Genomic DNA, 23001 nt, shown 5'->3' with positions numbered 1-23001 from the left:
TGTTCATGTACTCCAGGCTTTGCCAATGCTTCTGCCTCCTTCTTAAAAGTGGAATGCACTTGCTTGCCCTACACAGCATGAATGCATTGCCTTTGTGACCCATAGCAATAGGCTGGAGATTAGGGCAGTAGAGAGGTGGGTGGAGGAAGATTTTTTAATCCTTAGTCCTCAGGAAGACCTATTTTTTACAACTTCCCAAGATAACAGGAGGAGAATTGGAATCATGTCATCAAAAAGCAGCAAAGGACTTCAAGAAACCTCTTCCTCTGGGCAGATCTGAACCAAAAGTACCCAAGGCTTACGCTATTGATCCTTTATACAAGGATAGAAACTGCACAGCTGAAAGGCCCCAGGAAATAATCACCCTTGAAACTCAGAATTCAAAATTATCCTAGGCCCAGTGGGAGATAAGAAGTTTTACATGACATTATTCCTATTCTAAAGAAACTTTAGCTATTTTTTATTTTTTTTTGAGGGAAGGGAGTTCTTTATCTGTGAATTCATTACTGTGGAGAATTCTCAATCTGGAAACTCCCACCATGTGCAAATAGACGCTTTTACAACTTGGTAACATAAATCTAGAGCTAGAGGACATCTAGTCAGACTCATTTCATTTTACAAATGTGGAAACCGAGGTCCAGGGAGGTAAAGTAATTTGGGTAAAGTCAGATAGTAAACTGTCGCTTTCTGACCCCAGGCCAATATCCTATCCACTACAACATCATAGAGCCACTAAATAACTCTATTTATATAGACTTTAAGATTTGCATGGTGCTTTGTGCACATTATCTTGTTTATCCTCAGTCATAACCCTGTGAGGTTGGTACTATAGGCATTATTGTTTCTGTTTTACAGGAATCTCTGAGGCTGAGAGAGATTAAATGACTTGCCCAGGATCCTACAACTAGTAAATGTGAGAGGACAGAGTCCAACTGATGACTTCCTGACTCTAAGCCCAGTGCTCTAACCATTACACCACACTGTAATAACAATCTGCTAGCAGCTGCTGTGGCTGTGTAAGACCAATAACCCCAGTATACAGAAGACTGCTAACACAGGTTCTTTGATCTGCTTTTCTAAGGAAAGAAATTGTAAGGGGTTAACAATCTCAGTTTAATCAAACATACATATATCATTCACTTAGTTCAAGAGGAAAAGATCAGCCCCCTGAACTTCAAGGCAAATACAAATAGAAATTACAAACATCAACAGAAAGACCTTGCCTGATTCAAATCACAATACATAGTTACCAGAGAAGTACCAATATCTGTCTGGGTTATCAAAGCCAGGGGGCAGTTACAACGGCTTGCCCAGAGTCTCAACTTTCCTTCCATGAGTGAGCCCCAAAAGTCAAACAGCAAGCTCCCTTCAATTATATCCTGTTCGGAGCCCTGAGGGCTCTGATCTCACCCAGGCTGGGTGTGTGAAGGTTCCGAAGCATCCCCAATATCACATATACAAGTCAATGACTCCTGATTGCCTCAGTGCTGAGAAATAGCTGAGAAATATTCCAAAACAAAGACAACAAAAGGTTTCCCACCAATTCAAACAAAGGGGAGACTTGATAGTCTTAGTATCCCAAAAGGGAAGAAGAGGGAAAAGTCTGATTGCCTTAACATTTCTACCCCTCCAGGATCATTGGCTTTAACATAATCTAAATAGCCAGGGATCCCGGAACAGTAGAGGCATTGAATTTTGTGATCTCATCTCAGAAGTGAGGCATAACATTCACAACATATCATTCAGTATCATCCCCAAAACACCATCCACCCCTGGGTCAAAGCAAATAACAATTTCTTTAGTCAACACAGAGTGTCCAAGTAAAGTCCTTCTTGAGGATGTGTCCTTCTCCCCACACTACCATTGCAGGCTTCCTCCTGGCACCCTCAGGTACCTGCATGCTTTAATTAGCAAAGTCCCAAACAAAAAAGTCCAAATAAAGTTCTCTCGGGGATGTGTCATTCTCCCCACACTGATCCAGCACCCCGCTTCCAAGTCTTGAGGGGTGGCCGGACAACAAAGCCAATAGGGTGGGGTCCTTGGGGGTCGAAGGCACTTCCCTCCACCCACCACAGTCAACTCCACCTCTCCCTCCTGCATCCCAAACAGTCCCAGGGGAAGGCAGCAAAAAATCACACTCAGCTCCTTGCTGCAAAGTCTGTGATTTTCTTTCTCTGTTTTGACTCTTCCTGGTTTAGGTATTAGTACCATATTTGTGTCATAAAAAGAATTTGGTAGGACTCCTTCTTCACCTATTTTCCCAAATAGTCGATAAAGTATGGGAATTCATTGTCCTTTAAATGTTTGATAGAATTCACATGTAAAACCATCTGGCCCTGGAGATTTTTTCCTAGGGAGTTCATTGCTCAATTTCTTTTTCAGCGATGAGGTTATTTAGGTATTTTACTTCCTCTTCTGTTAACCTGGGCAATTTATGTTTTTGTAACTATTCATCCATTTCCCTCAGGTTGTCGCACTTATGGGCATACAATTGGGCAAAATAATTCCTAATTATTGTTTTAATTTCCTCTTCATTTGAAGTGAATTCACACTTTTCATTTTTGATACTGGTAATTTGGTTTTCCTCTTTAAATCAAATTGACCAAAGGTTTATCAATTTTATTGGTTTTTTCATAAAACCAGCTCTTAGTTTTATTTATTAGTTCAATAGTTTTCTTGATTTCAATTTTATTAATCTCTCCTTTGGTTTTCAGTATTTCTAATTTGGTATTTAATTGGAGGTTTACAATTTGTTCTTTTTCTAGCTTTTTCAGTTGCATGCCCAATTCATTGGTCTCCTTTTTATCTATTTTGTTCATGTAAGCATTTAGAGATATAAAACTTCCCCCAAGAACCGCTTTTGCTGTATCCCATAAGTTTTGGCATGTTGTCTCATTATTGTCATTCTATTGAATGAAGTTATTAACTGTCTCTGTGATTTGTTCTTTAACCCACTCGTTCTTTAGGATTAGATTATTTAGTTTCCAATTAATTTTTAGTTTATTTTTCCATGTTCTTTTATTACACATAAGTTTAATTGTATCATGATCTGAAAAGGGCGCATTCACTCTTTCTGCCTTTCTGCACTGGATTGTGAGGTTTTTGTGCCCTATTACGTGGTCAATTTTTGAGCATGTGCCATGTATCACTGAGAAAAAGGTATATTCCTTTTTATCACCATTCTGTTTTCTCCAGAGGTCTATCATATCTACCTTTTCTAAAATTATATTCACCTTCTTAACTTCTTTGTTGTTTACTTTGAGGTTACATTTATCAAGTTCAGAGAGGGGGAGGTTGAGGTCCCCCACTAGTATAGTTTTGCTGTCTATTTCTTCCTGTAACTCCCTTAACTTCTTCCTAAGAATTTGCCTCCTATACCATTTGGTGCATATATGTTAAGTAATGATATTGCTTCATTGGTGACGGTGCCTCTTAGCAGGATATAGTGCCCTTTCTTATCTCTTTTAATTAGATCTATCTTTGCTTTTGCTTTGTCGAAGATTAAGATTGCTACCCCTGCTTTTTTACTTTAGCTGAAGCATAATATATTCTACTCCAGCCTTTTACCTTTCCCCTGTGTGTATCCTCTTGTTTCAAATGTGTTTCTTGTAAACAACATACTGTAGGATTATGGTTTTTAACCCATTCTGTTATCTGCCTCCGTTTTATGGGAGAGTTCATTCCATTTGCATTCACAGTTATGATTACTATCTGTGTCTTTTTCTCCATCCTATCCCTACCCCCACCATTTATGCTTTTATTTCTCCCTTCTCCCTTCTATTCCTCAAAAGAGTTTTGCTTTTGATCACTGTCTTGCTCAATTATCCCTGCCTAATGACACCCCTCCCTTATCTTACTCTTTTCCCCTTGCTACTTCTTCCCTCCCTTCTATCCACCTCCCCTTTTGATCCCCTTACCCCTCCTACTGCCTGTAGGACAAGTTTGATTTCCATACTTATCAGAGCATTCTATTCCCTCCTTGAACCAAATCTGATGAACGTAGAGCTCAAACATTGCTTTTCTCCCTCCCTTTTTTTTCCCCTCTATGTTTTTGTGCCTCTTCATGTGACATAATTTACCCTTTTCTACCTCCTCCTTACTCAGTTTTGCTGGGCAGTTGATCCTTGATTGTAGTCCAAGCTCCTTTGCCTTTTGGAATATCGTATTCTAATTTCTCCTGTCTTTTATGGTAGAAGCTGCATTATCCTGTGTGGTCCTGACTGTAGCTCTGTGATATATGAATTGTTTCTTTCTGGCTGCTTGCAGAATTTTCTTCTTGATCTGATAATTCTGGGATTTGGCTACAATATTCCTTGGAGCTTTCAATTTGGGATCTCTTTCAGGTGGTGGTCGGTGGATTCTTCTGATGACTCTTTTACCATCTAGTTCTAGGACCTTGGGACCGTTTTCCTTGATGATTTCTTAGAGCATACTGTCAAGGCTCTTTTTTTTTCATCATGGCTTTCTGGTAGACCAAAAATTCTTAGATTATCTCTCCTGGATCTATTTTCCATGTCAGTTGTTTTCCCAATCAGATATTTGATGTTTTCTTCTATTTTTCATTCTTTAGATTTTATTTGACTGATTCTTGGTGTCCCAGAGAGTCATTAGCTTCTGCTTGCCCAATCCTAATTTTTAACACATTGGTTTTTTTTTTAATTTAGTTTCTGTATCTGGTTTTCTATTTGATTAATTTTACTTTTTAAGGAGTTATTCTGTCCAATTATATTCTGAACCTCCTTAACCATTTTGCCAATTTTACTTTTTAAAGATTTGTTCTCTTCTTTTACCTCTCTAATTTGGTTTTTAAAATCCTCTTTGAGCTCTTCCAAGAATGCTTTTTGGGCTAGAGATCAGCTCACATTCCCTTTTGAGGTTTCAGATGTGGGTATAGTGTCAATGCTGTCCTCTTCTGAATGGGTATTTGGATCTTCCCTATCTCCATAATAGGAATCAATAGTTTTTCCTTTTCTGGTCTGTTTTTTCATGGTGTTCATTTCTTTTTCCCCTGGCTTCTAAAGTGGATCTCTGTTTCTGGGGCTCACTCGCTTTGTGTGCTGTGGCCTCTGGTTTCGTGAGGTGTGGGGGAGGAGTAGTCTCGCTGCTGGAAGTCTCCTCTTCCCCTAGGGCTGCATTACAGCTTAGGTAGTTGCAGCAGTTGTCTGTGCTGGTGTCTGCCACTTCACCTGGCTGTGTGCAGGCAGGTCTGGGGTCCTGGTATTGATGATTCCTGGCTCCACCTCCCTGGGGCTCAGGAACTCCCACTGCTCTGCTGAGGTGTAGCCAGCTGGGGCACCTCTCTTCCTGCACTACTCTCCTTCTGCCACCACAAGAAGGGCCTTCTCCCCAACTCCTTGAGCTAAAAGGCTACTGAAGCCCCACTTCTGGCTCCTCTATTTCAGGGTTTCTCCCTAGGGGGTATTATCTGTGTGAGAAAGGGAGGGATGAGAGCTGTTTTACCTGGTCATCATGGCTCCTGGAAGTTCAAGAAGGCTGGGTTCCTCTGCTGCTCCCGTTTGGTGTGGTCTGGTGTCCGTTCCACACACCCGGAGTTCCTGTCCCACTCAGTCTACCAGTGGCTTCTAACTCTCTCAAATCTTCTCAGATTCACTTTTTTAGAGGTATCTGACAGAATTTGTGAGAGAGCTCCAGTAAGACACTGTTTTCACGTGGCCATCTTGGCTCTGCCTCCCCAGGAGAGCAACTTTAAGGGGTTAACAATCTTACTTTAATTAAATATACATATACCATTCCCTTAGTTCATGGGGGAAAGCCATCACCCTGAACTTCAGAGAGAATACAAACAGAAATTACAAGCAGAAGTGCTACAAACAGAGCAAATAACACAAAGTCTATCAGTAGCAATATATACATAGTTACCGGAGAAAGAAGCCACAACATCTGGGTTTTTCAAAGCTGGAGGGCTCCTTAACAATGGCTACTCAGAGTCTTGTCTGGTCAAATCACATGATACTCTTTCAGTGAGTGAGAGCCCAAAGCAAAATGCTAACCTTAGAGCACATATACCCTTTTCCAGGTTCAGAGGGCATCAGTACCATGTGACTCAAATTCATGTGATTTAGGCTTTCTTGTGACTTAAGGAGGTCATTGAAGACTCCTGATTCAATCAAAGACTTGATTGAAACAAAGGCAAGATTCAATCAAAGGCACACAAAGAAGCACTCAAACAAAAAACAGCAAAAAGTCCCACTGTGCTTGGCATTACACCACTCTAGTATCTTTGCCAAGAAAATCCCAAATGGGGTCATGAAGAGTCAGACATGACTTAAACAACTCAACAACAACAAAATTATCCCCATTATATAGTTGAGGAAATTGAACCAGAGAGAGAGGTTCAGTGAATTGCCCAGGGTCACAACCTAATAAGCATCTGAGGTAGGATTAAAACTCAAGTCTTCTGGCCTACAAGTCCAGTGCTCTATCCATTGTGACAATATTCTTTACTACTATTTCTTGGGTGCAAATCATATTTGATTGCATGCTATTAATACTCACCACTCATATTTCTATTGCTCTTTGGGTCAGATATAATTTTGATTGTCCTGAGACTGAAGTGTCCATGATCAGAACCTTACAGAATCACCAGGAGGATATTATTATTATAAAGAAGGGCTTTTACAACAATAGAAGTCTGGGATCAGTTTTCCAAGTTCGACTCAACCTATTCTCTTCCTCCTATTCAATTCTGAGCCCAATTTGAAGTCCATCTTTAATACTTTCCCAAGACATATATTCTAATGGACCAAATCAATGAGTATCCTATTCAACTGCATGTCATAAAATGGGCAATAGTTATATTTCACCTACTTATTTTTTCATGAGTTGAATGGTTATTCAATCTCTATTAAGAGTCCATAGATGTCATCGGGAAAACACAAATAAGCAATTATGACTAGTTTTTTATATAGTGCCGGATACAGAACAGACACTGTGCTAAACACTTTACAAATATCTCATTTGATCTTCACAACAACCCTGGGAGGTAGAGGCTATTATTATCTCCATTTTACAGCTCAGGAAACTGAGGCAAATAGAGGTTAAATGATTTGCTCAAGGTCCTACAGCTAGTAAGTGTCTAACATCTTTTTGAATGGGGGTCTCATGGATTCTAGACCCAGAGCTCTATCCACTGTACCCCATAACTGCCTATAAACTATAGATTGCCTATATACACTGCAGTGTTCCAGAGCACATTGTAATCAAAAAAATATCATCTGCAACCAGGAGTATTTGAACAGAAACTCACTCTTCTATTCAGATGCTGAACAAGGCATCCTACAGGATGTTTGCTGGCATTTGCCTCCTTATTTTATGCCTCTGTTGATGTTGCTACTCCAAAAACCTCTGAACAAAGTTATCTATATGGCCTCATCTATCACGAATGTCTTGTATTGTCTTAATATATTCACGAGATACCCTTTGTTGAAAGAAAGTCTTTAAGGCTACATTTTGCTCTATTGAATCACATAGATTTTTGGTAATCAAGAAGCAATAAACAGTGAAATCTTATATTATCTATATCTCTCATTCAGTTATGTGAATTACTACAGAAAATGGACCGAAAAAGGCCAACCTATCCCCTTCTCATGTATCATCAGAGGGTCTTCACACATACATATGTTATTCTCATAGAGATTTAATAGAGATGAGAAAGCAAGAATATGGAATCGCTTGTTGCTGATATCTTCTCAGTCTCCTTTTTGTAGTTCTCCTGTCCATGTTCTTTTCTATTCTTTTGAATTCTTCTAATTTATAATACCTTGAAAATAAATTCCTAATTTCCTTTAAAGTTGTGTCACCTTTAGTATGGATGGCTTTCTTCTGTACTGATTTAGACCTATCCTGCTACCTTTCTATACTCCATCTTCTTGAATATTATTTTCATTTCCTCAAATAGCAGATGGAATATACTTAAATATCTATAATAAACAACAATTAATGACAAGCCTGCTAGGTGTGATAGTAGATTTAGAGCTAAGAATCAGGAAGACCTGAATACCTCAGACATTACAGTTGTGTGACCCTAGGAAGGTCACCTAACTTCTCTCAATCTCAGTTTCCTCATCTTTAAAATGGGGACAATTATAGTACTGGATTATTGTGAGCATTGAATGAGCTGATTTATGTAAAATGCTCTGCAAAACTTAGGGTGCAATGTGTATATTAATTATCATTAAAGGAATTATTAAAGTTCAAAAAATGTGCTATGAAATCTGAGGAGGGAAATGTCTTAATAATACTGGGACTTCAGGGAATATATGGCATTTAAGTTGGGCTTTGAAGGACAGGAGGAAATTCAAATATGAAGAGAGATATAGGGGACATTATGAGCAAAGGCATAGGGGTGGGAAAATACAGATGATGTTTAGGGGACAGAATCAAGTTAGAATGGCTAGTGGGTAGTAGTAGTTTTAGTTAAGACTGGGAAGGTAGAATGATGTTGCATTGTGAAGAATCTTGAATGCTAGGCAAGGGAGTCTTAGGGCATGAGTTTCACACTAAATTGAAATATAATACATACACACAGACACACATATGTACATGTATGCATATTATATATGCAAAGACTCACAGACTGGAGGGGCATGGAGAAGTCTCTTTCACTGAGGGGACCCGCTCTGGATTCGTGCAAATCGAGCCCAGTCTATGGTAGCCTGATGTCTAGAAGAAGAGAGTCAGGATATTCTTATATCCTCTGGTTCATTATGTCCCTGCACCAGAGGAGAATTAAAGTTTAAGTTTGGCTCATGTCCAGAATCTCCCCAAAAGGGATTAACATCATCCCTTCTAGAAAGCTTATTCAATTTATAAAGTAGATAGGTATAAGACATCTCAGTATTTCCACAAAAGAAGTAATTAAAACACAAAAGACCCACAATTATGTATTGATAAATACTTAAGACATTCAACAGAAACCCATAATTCCTATACTTTCCCAAGGGGTTGATACTTTTAAAACATAAAAATATGAAACACTTTGTTGGACTGCTGAACAAGCATTTGACCTTCACCTAGGTTTTGCACTATGCAAACAACTTATTCAAATTTCCTGTCCTCTGGGCATCCAGATCCTGGATTGGGCTTGCTCATCATCCTGTCAAAGGCTATATTCTCCTCTCAGAAGCACTGTAGCAGATGCAGGAAACACCTCCTACAGGTCAGCCAGCTACAACCAGGGGATGTAGGAACTCCTGAAGTATCCCCTCAGACTCAGAAAGTCCATGTTGCAAGATCATTATTCAGCCACCTGTCCTCAGGGAAAGGGGGAGAAAAAGGCAGAACAGATTACTATGACTTTGTGAGCCAGTCTTAGGTTGACTGATTTCAATAAACACATGTTCTCACTCTCATATGTGACCAACTGTCCTAGCTGCTAGAGTAGGGGAAGAAGGAAAAATCTTTGTCACTCTCATAGGAAGTCCAAGGGAAAGCCTTCAGAGTATCAAGCCACACATTTTCAAATTCTACTCCAATAGATTAACCTGAGGTCATCTCTTATCCCTGGCTACAAACTCTAGGTAACTTAACCGGCTCAGGCCTGTTTCCTAATTCCTCCAGCATTGACAAACGAAAATTCAGAACAGATTCCCTCTTTCCTGAAAATATAAAACATAAAACTTGTCTCCCATGATACAGTCCACAGGACCCATAGTCACAAGAGGGGATGAGAGAAGATCCTATCCCCAGACACCAAAGGGACTGAGTTCTGCCATGATGAGTATCTAAACAGAAACTCTTAAATGCCAGCTTGCTTGAGGTCAGGGATCTGCAGAGACCCAAAACAGAACTGGAGAGAGACCAGGTTCAGTAACTAGACCAGAAAAGCTTTACATGCCATCATTCTGGATGGAAGAGGTGAATTTCCTGCGGCCCAGCTGTTGGTGTGGTCATTTTACAAGTTCTGCAGCTGCTCCCCAGTCCATAAGTATCTTCTGCAACTGAGGACAGACAGCAACAGCTATAAACAAGTAATTGTTTTCTTCTGAAATCATGTTTGATGGTACTCATGAAAAATAGAGGGGAGAGGGAGAGAAGCAAGTAGACAGTTTTGGAAATTTCTAAGTAATTTATTTTAAAGGACCTTGGCAGCTCAGGAAGACAGGAAAAAATGCTGTTGTGTAAGTCATAATGGTTGACTACCCATAATTTGTAAAAATTCACAATTATTAACTCCTCCACAAAGGTCCCATTTGATACCCCACTGGGCATGGAGGTGACCCTGGGTTCTCAAAGGCTATGCCAGTGCAACATAAGTTCTGGCAAATTCTACCAAGCTGGGAAAGGCTCCCAGTATAGTCCCAGAGACAGCCTGTCTGCTATCCAAGGACCAGCTTAGCTTAGTACAAAGAGGCGCATCAAAGGCAAGCTGGCCACTAGGTGATGAATACTTTGGCCATGATGACCCACCAAAATGTCAAAATTGTTAGTCATGAGATATTATGCAAAATATGAAGCTTCACTAAACTTCAAATATACAACACACAACTCTTGTGTCTATTCATTGCTGAAGGTGATTAATTGGTCAATAAATCAGTGAGTAAAGTGTTTAACAAGCACTTACTTTGTTCCAGGCACTATGCTAAGCACTGGGGATGAAAACATCAAGAATGAAACAATCCCTACTTGCAAAGACTTTACATTGTAAGGGAAGAAGACCCCCCCCCCCACACACACACATCATAAGGATAAAATTAATACATTCATGCTACAAAAATACATGTATACACAAGGTGGTTTGGGAGGATTGTTGTTGTTGCTTGTCTTTCATTCTCAAAGAGGACCAATGACATCAAGAAGGTTATATCTTCATTTGTAAGTGAGGCAAATCCGTACAAAGTCATTAGCCTCATGCTCTTCTGCAGATTCATTAGAGTCCAGTGGAAAGACATAGGTCAAGATGATTGGCTATGGTCCCAGAGTCCTTGGGAGACCTTGGTCTTTTTAAGATAAGGTCCTTCCCAAGGCTCAGTTTGTCTGAGGCAACACCCATTCAGTAATTAAAGGCTAGGTTAGAATTGAAGCAAAAGTGGGCCTAATTTGTCTTCACAAAAGAATCAATCCAGGGAGAGGGGGAAAACCCTCGGAGTTTTAGTTTGGGAGGAAGAATATTAGCAGTTGAGTGGGTCAGGAAAGGCTTGTAATGGCTACATTTTTAAGGAAGAGTGCACCTGTATGAGGCAAGTTTAAATAGGGAATCAGTTTCTGGCATGGAGGCCAGAGAGGCAAAAGCATGGAGATGGGAGAGTCTTGTAACTGAGGAATAAACAGGCCAAATTTGTTGCCTTGAAGAATGCAGAAGGGGGAGAAAATGTCCAATGAGTCTGGAAAGACAGTTTACGGCTAGGTGGTATAGAGCCTTAAAAGCTAAACTGATAAATTTATAGTTTATTCCATAAGCAAGAGGAAGCTACCACAACCACTGTATGGTCCTGGCAAGGAAGCAGGAGAGTGATCATTTGCAACAATGGAACTGTGTGCTCAAACTTTCTGACACAGGCATTCTCTCTGTCTTTATATTTGATTTTGGCCTAGAGGTCAAAATATGAGTTGGTGTGTGATTGGCAAGCTGGCTGGTAGATATGAGTTATTAGTTTGTATACAACCTTGGTCACCAAAAGACTCCCCTAACCCAACTACCATACTGGTGGGTCATGGTAGGCAAATTCCTCTTAGGCAAGTTCCTCCCTCAATGGGCTCTGTGATTCAGGATGTATCACAGCTGTGAGCTGGGGCAGAACTCAAAGCAGGTCACATAGGCCTGTTAATGGATGGGAAAGATCTTCCTAACCCACTAGCATTAAAAGTAGTAATAATAAGAAAAATAGCTAGCATTTTATAGTGCTTTAAATCTTCCAAAGTGCTGTACAACTATTCCCTCATTGATCCTCACAGTGGGGTATGTGCTATTGTCATCCCAATTTTATAGATGAAGAAACTGAGGCAGACAGAGAGAGGTTAAATAACTTGCCCAGGATCACACAACTAGTAAGCACCTCAGGCAGGATTCAAATTCAGCTCTTCTTGACTCCAGGTTCAGCGCTTTATCCTTTGTATCACCTAGCTGACCGTTGGTGCTGAATCTTGAGATCATGAGATTCAGGATATAGCAGAGAGGCAGAAATATAGAGGGATGTCTGGAGATCTTCCAAAGTAGGAGACAAAGTGAAGTCAGGTGGCATAAAAGCACTGGGTATCCGGAAGCACAAGGGAGTGGGAAAATAAGCAGGTGTGCGAAGTAAAATTGGAGCCCCCAAGATTGGCTTCACTTACTTTGCTGTTTTTTCTGGCCCTATCTATCACTTTTATTCCTACTTAAAGCTGATTTTCTCTGGTTTACTTCTCTACAAAACTGGAAAAAACAACTTGAAGCCAGCTACTAAGCCATGTTAGCTTTCTCTTTATTGGTATAAACAACCCAAATGCATTTCATTTTGGTCCTTAGTCATATTTGCCACCCATTCATCATTGCTAGTGTTCTTTCTTGAACTCTATAACTTGTACTCCTGTTTTGGAAATTTCATTTTACTTTTGAAAAATACAACCTACCAATAGGAAACATCATTCAAAGCTATTTGCAATGCTTTAAAAATTAATAGCAAGACTGTTCACTTTATTCCCTTTGTCCCCTTCCATTCCCTTTGTTTATCCAGTTCTCTTAACCTTATATATTTTTGTTATACATAGTCATCAATAATGTGTATCTACTTCCCCGGGTTCTATTTCTCTGTTTTAAGTTATTCCAAGCTACTTTCCATACTTATTAATACCCTTCATACTTGTTTCGTTTAACGGTGCTACAGCCACAGTGGATGGAGCACTAGACATGGAATCAGGGAGATTTGAATTCAGTTGTAGCCCCAGATATTTAATACCTGTGTGACCCTCGGCGAGTCACTTTTGACTGTCCGCTTCAGTTTCCTTGTCTATTAAAACAGGATAATAATAGTACATGTCCACCTAGGTTACTGTAAGGATCAAATGAAATAACATTTGTAAAATCCTTTGTAAACCTTAAAGTTTTATCCAGTAGTAGTAACAGCTATTGTTGTTTGTTCATTCTTCATTTTTGAAGAGGACCAATGACATCACGGGATGTCTCGACTTGCACACGAATTTGATTTAAGTGAGGCGGAGTTGAACAAAGTTGTCAGCCTCACTCTCTCTTCCAGTGTCATTGATGTCCAGTGGCAGACAAAAGTCAAGACAACTGGTGATGGCCTGAAATGAAATGGATGACCTTGGTGTCTTTGATGTCTGGCCAAACTCTAAGCCTTCCACACTGCCTGGTTCAGTCATTTTCACAGCCGTGGTGGGGAAAAGTGCCCTCTTCTGCTCATTTGGTCCATTCCACTGGGGGAAGTCTTCACATGCTTGAGGTCTACGTCCTCCTAACTCACGCAGGTTTGAGGACTGTCAGTTACCCTCAATTGAAGCATAAAGATTTGGTTTTAAATTATTTGCCCAAGAACGCAGTTAGAAAGTGTTGGAGGCAAGATTGACACTCAAGCCTTCCTGACTCCAGGTCCCAAGATCTGTCCACTATACTACCTATTTGCATAACCCTCCCTCCAACTCAAAGACTTAGAGAGCTGCTTGGAGGATCAACTGAGGTAATAAATGTAAAGCACTCAAGCCTTAAAACCCAACATAAATGGCAGCCACTATTCTTGTTGTACTAAGAGAGTAAGTGCCTTATACAGGGTCACACAGTCAGTAAATGTCAAAGGCAGATCTTGAACCCAAGTCTTCCTGGTTTCTGACTCTAGGCCAATTCTCTGTCCACTCTGCCTCATTGCCTCTAAAAGTAACACAGTTATTAATATCATTTGGACAGGCGGAGTGGATAGATCCCTGAATTGGGAGGCTGGAGTCCCGAGTTTGAATGCCAGTTCCATCCTTGCTATCTGTAGAACTGCAGGCTAGTCACTTAACTGCTCTAATCCTCAGTTTCTTTAACTGTTAAATAGGCATTAAAATAAATTCATTTTTTTTTCAAAAGGGTTCTTGTGAGGAATGCAATTTGGAAGTGATATATGACATGAACATGACATAATACTACTACTGCTGCTACTAACTACTATGACTGTTACATTTAAATAGTTCATTTTTCCCTTCCTTAATTAGGGGAAATACATTATAGGTCTATACATTATAGTGGAAGATCATTAAGGACAGAAGGATCTGATTTACAATTCATGCCAAATTATTTTATGGTTTGTTACCAAAATGATTGGATAACTCTCAATTCCACCATCAATGAATTGAAATGAAATATCTATTTCCTACAGACTCAACAAGAAATTTTATTCTGTTTTGTATGCCAACCCACCTAATGACTATGAATTAGTATTGTGCTATTGTTTTGGTTGGGCTGCTAGGTGACACAGTAGCAAGAGTGCTGAGCTTGAAGTCAGGAAAACTTACCTTCATGAGTTCAAATCAAGCCTCAGACATTTACAAGCTACTTGATTCTGCGTAAATCACTTAACCCTATTTGCCTCAGTTTCCTCATCTGTAAAATGAGCTGGAGAAAGAAATGGCAAACCGTTCCAATATCTTTGTCAGGAAAACCCCAAATGACTTCATGAGAAGTCAGACACAACAATTGTTTTGGTTAGTACTCCTTTGATTATTAGTGATGTTAAACTTTTTTGCAAGTGACTATTTTTCACAGCAGTCTCTATTCTTTTGATGATTTGTTCACAAGGGATCAAGTATCGTTCTTTTTAATCTGAATCAATTCCTTACAAATTCTGAATGTCAGATGTCTGATATAGCTCAGAACTCAGGGATGTTGATCATTTGGATCTGGTGACTTGAACTCATTGACCTAAACTGGGTACTTGGATTTTAATTCCCTGATAACCTCTTTTATTCTATCCTTTTCACTATGGAGACAATTCCCTTTAATAGTTGGGGGGGGGGATGCTCCAAATCACTACTAATTAGGCAAAAGCAAATGAAGCCATTCTGAGATTCCACTTCACACCCATTAGAGTGGCATTGAGGAAAAAAAAGGAAATGTTACATGTCATAAGGGGTGGAAAATAGACACATTAATGAATGCAGTATTAGAGGACATGTGAATGGGTACAATCATACTGGAAAGAAATTTGGAATTATATGCAAAAAGTTAATAAATTGTACATACCTTTGACCCAACCATATCCCTCTTAGCCTCTACCTAAAAGAGATAAAAGAAAGAGAAAAAGGTCCTGTATGTATAAAAATATTTATAGCAGCTCTTTTTTGTGGTGGCAAAAGACTTGGAAATTAAAGGGATGCCTAAATAAATTGTGGTATAGGAATGTGATGAAATACTGTTGTGCTCTAAGAAAGGAGGAAATAGAAGATTTCATAGACATGGAAAAACTTGTATGAACTGATTCAGAGTGCAGTGAGCAGAATCAGGAAAGCAACTTAAATTATAACATTAAAATTATAAAAACTAACAATTTTGAAGTCCTTATAAACTGATGAGGAATGAAATGAATAGAACTAGGACAGCAATTCATACAATAACAACACAGTAAAGACAACTTTGAAAGCCATAAGAGCTCTGATTCATGTAACAACTATGAATTATTCTAGAGACCAGATGATACAATATACTATCTACCTTCTGAAAATTTAGAATGATATACACACACATACACATGCACGCATGCATACATGCATGCTTGCACGCATGCATTCATATATCTGTAGACAGCCAATGAAAGAATTTATTTTGTTTGACCACTCATTTTTCACAAAGAATTTGTTTTTGTTTCTCCTTTTTTCAATGTGGTGAGGAGATAAAATAGATTTCTGTTAAGAGAAACTGCTACAGATGTGGAATGTTGCATGAACTTTCAAAGGAGGTCACTGTAGTTTTGCCAAATTGTTTTACTTTTTAACAAGAGAATTCTCACAGAATGAGGATAATGTGTAAATGTTTGAAATATAGAACAAAACACATACATGAAATTAGAAAAAATAAGATATGCCCTTCTGTAGCCAAATTCCAGACATAAGTCCCATCCCATCAAATTTCAACGATTCCCCCAAGGTCAAAATTACCTCTTTGCATTAAGATCTTTGTTGCAGCTTATTTCTTGCTCATACATTGTGCCCTTTCCTACAAGTATCTGAAGCCGCAGATTGTATTACTGGCTCTCTTTTTGTGATAATTCTGTTGTGAATTACATGTTCTCACTACTAATATTCTTTTTCTAATGCTGAATCTTTTAGTTTCTGTGATGTTAGGCTTGGCAAATATATATGGGTAATTTTCTCCTCCCCTCTGTCTTTTTAATTTAAAACTTTTTTCATCAGATTTACAAGGGTGCAGGCAATTTTTTAAACCAGTCTGTTAGGTGCACTCTATTCCTGGACACCATTTTCTTAAATGTGTTCACATCACAAAACTGCCCTTGTCTTAACACTGGGAGCAGTGATGAAAATACCTTTTCAAGTGGCAATATCTTTGAATGAACATATCATTTGTGTCCCTAAGGTTTGTGCTTTCTTGCCCTGGATTCCAAAACCCCTAGAAATGCTTTCTCAGCTGCTTCTGGTGAAGTAGCACATCATTTGTGCCATGTGAAACACCAGGTGTAGGTAGAAGTCACTGTGTTTGAGAAGTCTTAGAAGGCTATTTGGTATGTCTGAATATGTGCCTTACAAAGATGAAAGACATCTATATTATTTATATTAGACCAATATACAGTCACCCAAATACTCTTCATTAGAAAGTTATTATCACTAGTTGTTTTTCTTCCTTTGACCATTACTGGATGACCATTCCATTAGTTGCCCCATGAATTCACATGATCATTCCTTGGAGTACAATAAATTACTTTTTCAGAGGGTCTATCTGTCTTTTTATGGGAAAAGGTTTATATCAACCATGTCACTCTAAATACTCCATAGCTCTCTTCTTCCCCTCCTTTTCTTTGCCTGACACATAGTAGGCATGTAATAAATACTTGTTGACTTGTCTTTTCTTTGACACATTCTTCCACTCTTCCTCTGTCTTTTCAACTCCTTTTTATTCTTTGCTTTCTCTTTGAAGCACTATTTCCATTTTTGAGTAGAGAATCATTCTGATCCTTTCAAGGTTTCTTCTAGGAAGGAGACCAGTATTTACTTTTGTACACAGCTCTTACCCAACACTAGTAGAAACACAACTTTTTGGCTCATCGCTGCAAACATTTCCGTACCTTCTATACTTGTAAGAAGTGAGATCCTCAGTCCTTTGTCATTCCTGTCATGGCTACTGCTTTTTTTTCTTGTCTTGGAGGGTCATTTGCTGGGTACTCCTCAGAGAAGCTTAATTTATTTGTAGCCATATTACATTCTTGACTAACATTGAGAGACATATCCTTGACCCACACTTGACCAACATTTAGGGATTTGTCCTTGACACTGTGCTGCTGAATAGACTCCTCAAAGACTTGAATGAAAGCATAGATGGTGTATGCTTCCTAATGCTGAAGATTACAAAAAGTTGGAATGGATAGTTAATGTGTTGGATGACACAGTCAGGATCATAAAAGATATTTATAGTCTAGAGTATTGGCTTTAATTCAACAAGATACAATTTGATCCGGATAAATCTCAATTTCTTTAATTTTTTAAATTAACTTTACAGATAATGGAAGAGGCATGGACTAGACACAGTTTATGTAAAAAAGGAGTGGGGGGTTTAGTGGACTAAAAGCTTCATAGGAGTCAACAGAGTGACATGTCAGCCAGCTCAGTTTATATGAGAGGCAGGATGTTCAGAACTGGGGTGGTGATAGTCCTATTGAATTTAGTCTTGTTCAGACTACATCTAGAGTGTTGTATTCAATTCTTCTTGCTACAGTTGAGAAGGACAATGATCATCTGAAATGCATCCTGAGGATAATGATGAGGATGATAATGATGAGGACTGGAGACTGACTATAATGACTAAGAATGACCTCAAAGAAGAGATATGAGAAAGCACTTTCCCCACCTTCTTTGCAGATGTAGGGGACCAGGAGAAGAAAATTACAGATAATGATAGACTTTTTGAATGTGTTGGCTTGTTTTGATGAACTGGTTTTTTTTTCTACTTTTTCTTCTCTCATATCGATAGCCAATGTTTTCTTTTGATCTGTAGCGTTTCTTCTGATTTGGTGATTGTTTTTGTTCTAATCAACCAATGATCTGATTGGATACCAATGGCTAATTAAGAAATTATTGCTAAAATGTACTTAATGGTTTCTCTTAACATACACTTAATTTCATTTTTAATGATGTCGTTCTAGGTCAATTATGTTCAAAGCCTCATAACTCTTGAAGGAAATACTAACAATAGATAAATATGATATTTTTTCTATGGTCTACAAGACCTTGAACTCTTTTATTCTTTGGTCTCCAATCATATTTTTAAGAATTTTTTTGCCCTGCCTATTGTCCCCATTTTTATAATAAAATTGTTGAATGTTGTAATATACGTCTATTTAATTGAAAGGATTTTGTCAAATGCATCATAGATTTTCTCTGTTTCCTCTCAACCTCTAGCAAATGTTGATGCGTAAGCTAAAATAAGCTTCATAGTGATCGTTCTCCTATTCTCACTGGAGGCAGTACAAGGTGAAATGAACAAATGTTCCCCATATTATGCTTTTTGTTTACCTTGGATGCACAGTGAAAGCAAATGTCTAACAAGCTTTTCTTTCACTCAGTTGCAAAGTCTTTTAAAACTTGTATTAGAGTTGTGTTTGCTTTAGATTTTTTTCACATTGGCTTTCAGAGAAGTATTTTTAAAATAATTTCTAAATATTAGTTTCTTTTTGCAATTCTGTGCCTTTTGTCGGCCCTTGGCGGCTTGGGGGGAGTGGAAATGTTCCTAGGAACTTCCTTAGCTTTCTCTTGTACTCACATTGCCATCTTCTTGGGAAGTTCTACTAAGTTTTTTTTTTTTTTAATGACATAACACTTCCAGCAAATTTGTAATCTAATACTTATAGCCTTCTTAATTCAATTCAATTTGATCAATCAGTCAATAAACATTTATTAAGCACCTACTATGTGCCAGGAACTATGCAAAACACTGGGGTTACAAAAAGAGGCAAAAGACAGTCCCTGTCCTCAAAGAATTCACAATCTAATGAGGAGACAAGCAAAAAATACATGCAAACAAGCTGTATACAAGATAAATACGAAATGATTAAAAGGGTGAAAGCATTAGGATTAAGGGGTTCAGAAAGGCTTCCTGCAGAAGTAGAGATTTTAATTGGTAGTTGAGGAAGCCAAGAAAGCCAGTAGGTGAAGATGAGGAGAGAGAGCATTCCAGGCTGGAGGGACAGCCAGAGAAAATGTTCGGCAACATCGATGGAGCATCTTGTTTATGGAGGAGCAATAAGACCAGTGTCACTGGATAGAGGAGTACATTGTGGGGAGTAAGGTTTAAGAAGACTGAAAAGGTAGGTTATGAAAGGCTTTAAACTCCAAAAAGAAGATTTCTGTCTGATTTCCTTGGGGCTTGAACAGCTACCTAACTTACTAATTTTAAGAATGGATAAACCGCATTAATGGGTTGCCTCTTCCCCTCCCTGGTTACAAGGATGTTTTTAATAGTGACCTTCTAGAAGCAACAATGAGGGGATGGAGTGACTAAAGGGAATTTCAAACAGGTGAGGTGATATTTTACTTTGGGGAAGATGTATTTTTTTTCATCCTTTAAATTATGTCAGAGTAATTATCATTATATCATTCAGCTACCACAGTGGCTGTGTTTATTTTGTGGTTTATTTTACAGTGTGGTGCTAAAACCATTCAACACTTTCTGAAGTAAGCACCTCCTCTGGAGAGAATCTGGTGTGTGTGTGTGTGTGTGTGTGTGTGTAGTTAGGAAAAAAGGGCAACATCTCTGTGTTCCAAATCAGTCCTCAGTTTCCCCTTCCTTTCAGCTCTGGAGGAGAATCTGACCTAGAATCTTGCAAAGTGTGCTCCAGGATCCCAATGCACATCTTCTCGATGATGTTTTATCTTCAGGGAAGATACAGCAGAAGAATCCACAAACAAAAAACAAGACCCCTGATATCTTTTCTTGAGGAAAATCTGTAACACTCAGACTGACCCTGAGCTGGGCATGGTTAGTTAGCCTGGAGGACAGAGGACTAAAGAAGAAATGATAGCTATCTTCAAAGGTTTTAAAGGGTTGTCAGGAAGAGAAACAGGAAGAGTTTGTTATGTGTTGGTTATGAGGGTGGTAGTTAAAAAGAGAGAGGTTTTAGCTCAACTTAAAAAAAAAACTTTTAAAGGAATAAAGTCTTACATCAGGGAAATGAATTTGTCCCCTGGTGAAAGTAATGAGGTTTCCCTTCAATGGGAGCATGGCTGGATGCCCATCTGTCAGGGATGCTGCAGAATGAACTATCTCCCTAACAAACCCTGTGTTTTCCACTCCTTGCTTTAGCTCAGGAAACCTTTGCTCTCAGCTAGGGTGTTCACTTTCCCTCCTCCCTTTAATTCCCACCCAGCCTTTAAAGACCCTTTCAGATGTCACCTGTGCCGTCTCTTATCCCCAACAGTTGATAACTATTTCCCATCAGAACTCAAACAGGTCTTTGTTTTGCACCCCACTGATGAACTTAACCTTTATTATTTTAAATTAGTGTCTATGCTTACGTCCTATTCCCATCATGTTTAGATCAAACTTTGTTTCTTCTCAGGGCACAGCCAACTGCATACAGTCAGCACTTAATGCATGTTTGTTGAACTGAAACGGGAAGATGAATTGGACGTTTCTACTGTCTGTCTTTTACAAACCTGAAATTCTGTTCCTTGTGTGTAATTTGTGCTGAGCTATCAGCAATTTTCACTACAGATGAAGTGGAATAAAAAAAAAAAAGGAGAAATCCACCTCCTTAAACAAATAAAACTCGTATATATCTCCCGAGTACATTTTTTAAAACGTAGCAGCATTCGAAATAGCATTTGAAAGTAAAATAAAGCTAGGTGCTTTACTGCGAAGCCAGTTCAAGAAACAGCCTACAGAAGCCCTACGGAAATATAAGCATCTTAATCTGTAACCGAAACAGCTGAAGTTGGAGGGGGTTAAACGAGAAAGTCAGCGACTAGCAAGCTATTCAGTACGCCAAGATTCTTATTCACGAACCTTGCAGGAACTGGACTAGCAACATGTTGCAACTAATCCCCGGCTGCAGAAAGGAGGAAGACCATCACCTGCAGTCACGGGCTTGAGAAACGCTGCCCTGGGGCTTGCAGAAAAAGGAGGGAGACTCCCACTCAGGTGCTCCAGGGGCACCGCCAAAGAGGAGCGAGGGAGGGTTGGAGGGGAATGAGAGAGAAGGCTTCCCGTCCTGATAAAGAGAGGGTGAGATCGGGCAGGTAGGTAGGCAGGAAGGCAGGCAGACAGGCAGACAGACAGGCAGGCAGACAGACGATCCCGCTGCTCCCGCTAGGGCAGCAGCCTCCACTGCTGTGGCCCGCAAGGCTGGAGAATCCCCGCGGTCCAGAGGTGTGGGGGAGGGAGGGAGGGAAAGAGAGAGGGAGGGGCGGTGACGTCACCAATTTCCCCACCCTCGCCCCTCCCCCCTTCTCCCTCAACCCCCCCCCCCGCCTCCAACCCCCTTTCCATTGAGCCAAGTCCAAGAGGAGTGAGTGAGAAAGAAAGCCGGAGTCACTGATCCGCCGCAGCTCTCTGCTGCAACTCAACTCTGCTCTCCCCACTCGTTGCCTGGACATGTCCTGAACAACTTGGATTTCCTCTCGTCCATTATTTGCTCCAGCTCTTTCCCTTTTCGTCTCCTTTTTCCTGCTCAACTTTTAAGCTCGGCTCGAAGTCTTCGGCAATGCGGCTGCCTGGATGCGGGGAGCATCAGCGGGTCTCATTTTCGTTGGGGAAATGCTGAAGAACGGAAGGAAGGGGGAAAGTTGGGACTTTCGACGGGGTTTTCTGGGCTTTGGGGCTTCTTTAATCAAACCGTGGGGAGGGTGGATTAAGGGAGCTGTAAGAGACTTTTAAAGTGGAGCGTGGAGGCTTCCGCCGGCCTGGTGAGTACAATGTTTAATTCTTCTATTTTTCTATTTCTTTTCTCTTTTTTTTCCAGTTTAAAATGATCGCTGAATTTTAGAAACTACCCTCCTTCATTTATCCAAATGCACAAAAAAGTAGGTGCGCATTACCTACACCTGGGAGATAGACACGTAGGTAAAAATGTGTGTGAGTAGCTCTAAAAATGCATAAAATACGGGGCAATTAAAAAAACTTGCAAAGATATGCTGCTTTTGCATTATTTTTGAGTGTAACTTGTTTTAGAAATGGTGCCCTGGGAAGGAGAACAAGGGGACCTAGTGATATATTGGGATGCAGCGCCCTCTAGTAAATGCAGGAGGGTAAGGCGACTTCTTGCTGCTTTTCCTTGCGCAGACAGCAAACTTTGGTAGTGTCCCGACACTCTAGGGACGTCGTGGAAGGCGGTCGCCCGCATCCTCTGGTCCACCAGTTTCCACCCCCACCCCCACCCCACCTGCTCATCTCGATGTTATCTTCTCGACTCTCGTTTTCTAGCCGCAGTTGTGAGTCAGAGCAGGCTGGCTCTGGGTGTAAAGCATGGGAGCCCGTGGGTTGCGGGATGAAGGTGTAGGCACCTACTGGTATGGCATCCCCCTTTTATAGTATTTTCAGAGACCACTTAAGTCTACGATTCAAAAACAGCCTTGGGGGCTGAATGGAATTATTTTGATCCCTGGGTCTCAAATGTTGGGATTTTGACGGTAGATAAAACCACCCCAGATTGATCCTCCTGGCATTTGGGGTAACGGATCAATTCAAAATACCCAAAACGTGGCAGCGCCAATGTCTACAAAATGTGCCTCTCTTTAATTTCTGGCTGTAGCCCATTTCCTGGGGTGATCACCCCCAACCCCTGCCGGACCGTCTGGTTTCTTGGGTAGCTTGGCAAATCGGAATTCCCAAGCAAAACGTTTCACTCTGAT

Source organism: Trichosurus vulpecula, chromosome 6 (genome assembly GCF_011100635.1).
Source record: "Trichosurus vulpecula isolate mTriVul1 chromosome 6, mTriVul1.pri, whole genome shotgun sequence".
In the NCBI taxonomy this organism is placed as follows: Eukaryota; Metazoa; Chordata; class Mammalia; order Diprotodontia; family Phalangeridae; genus Trichosurus; species Trichosurus vulpecula.
The sequence above is the reverse complement of the archived record's forward strand: the minus strand, read 5'-3'. Positions refer to the sequence as shown.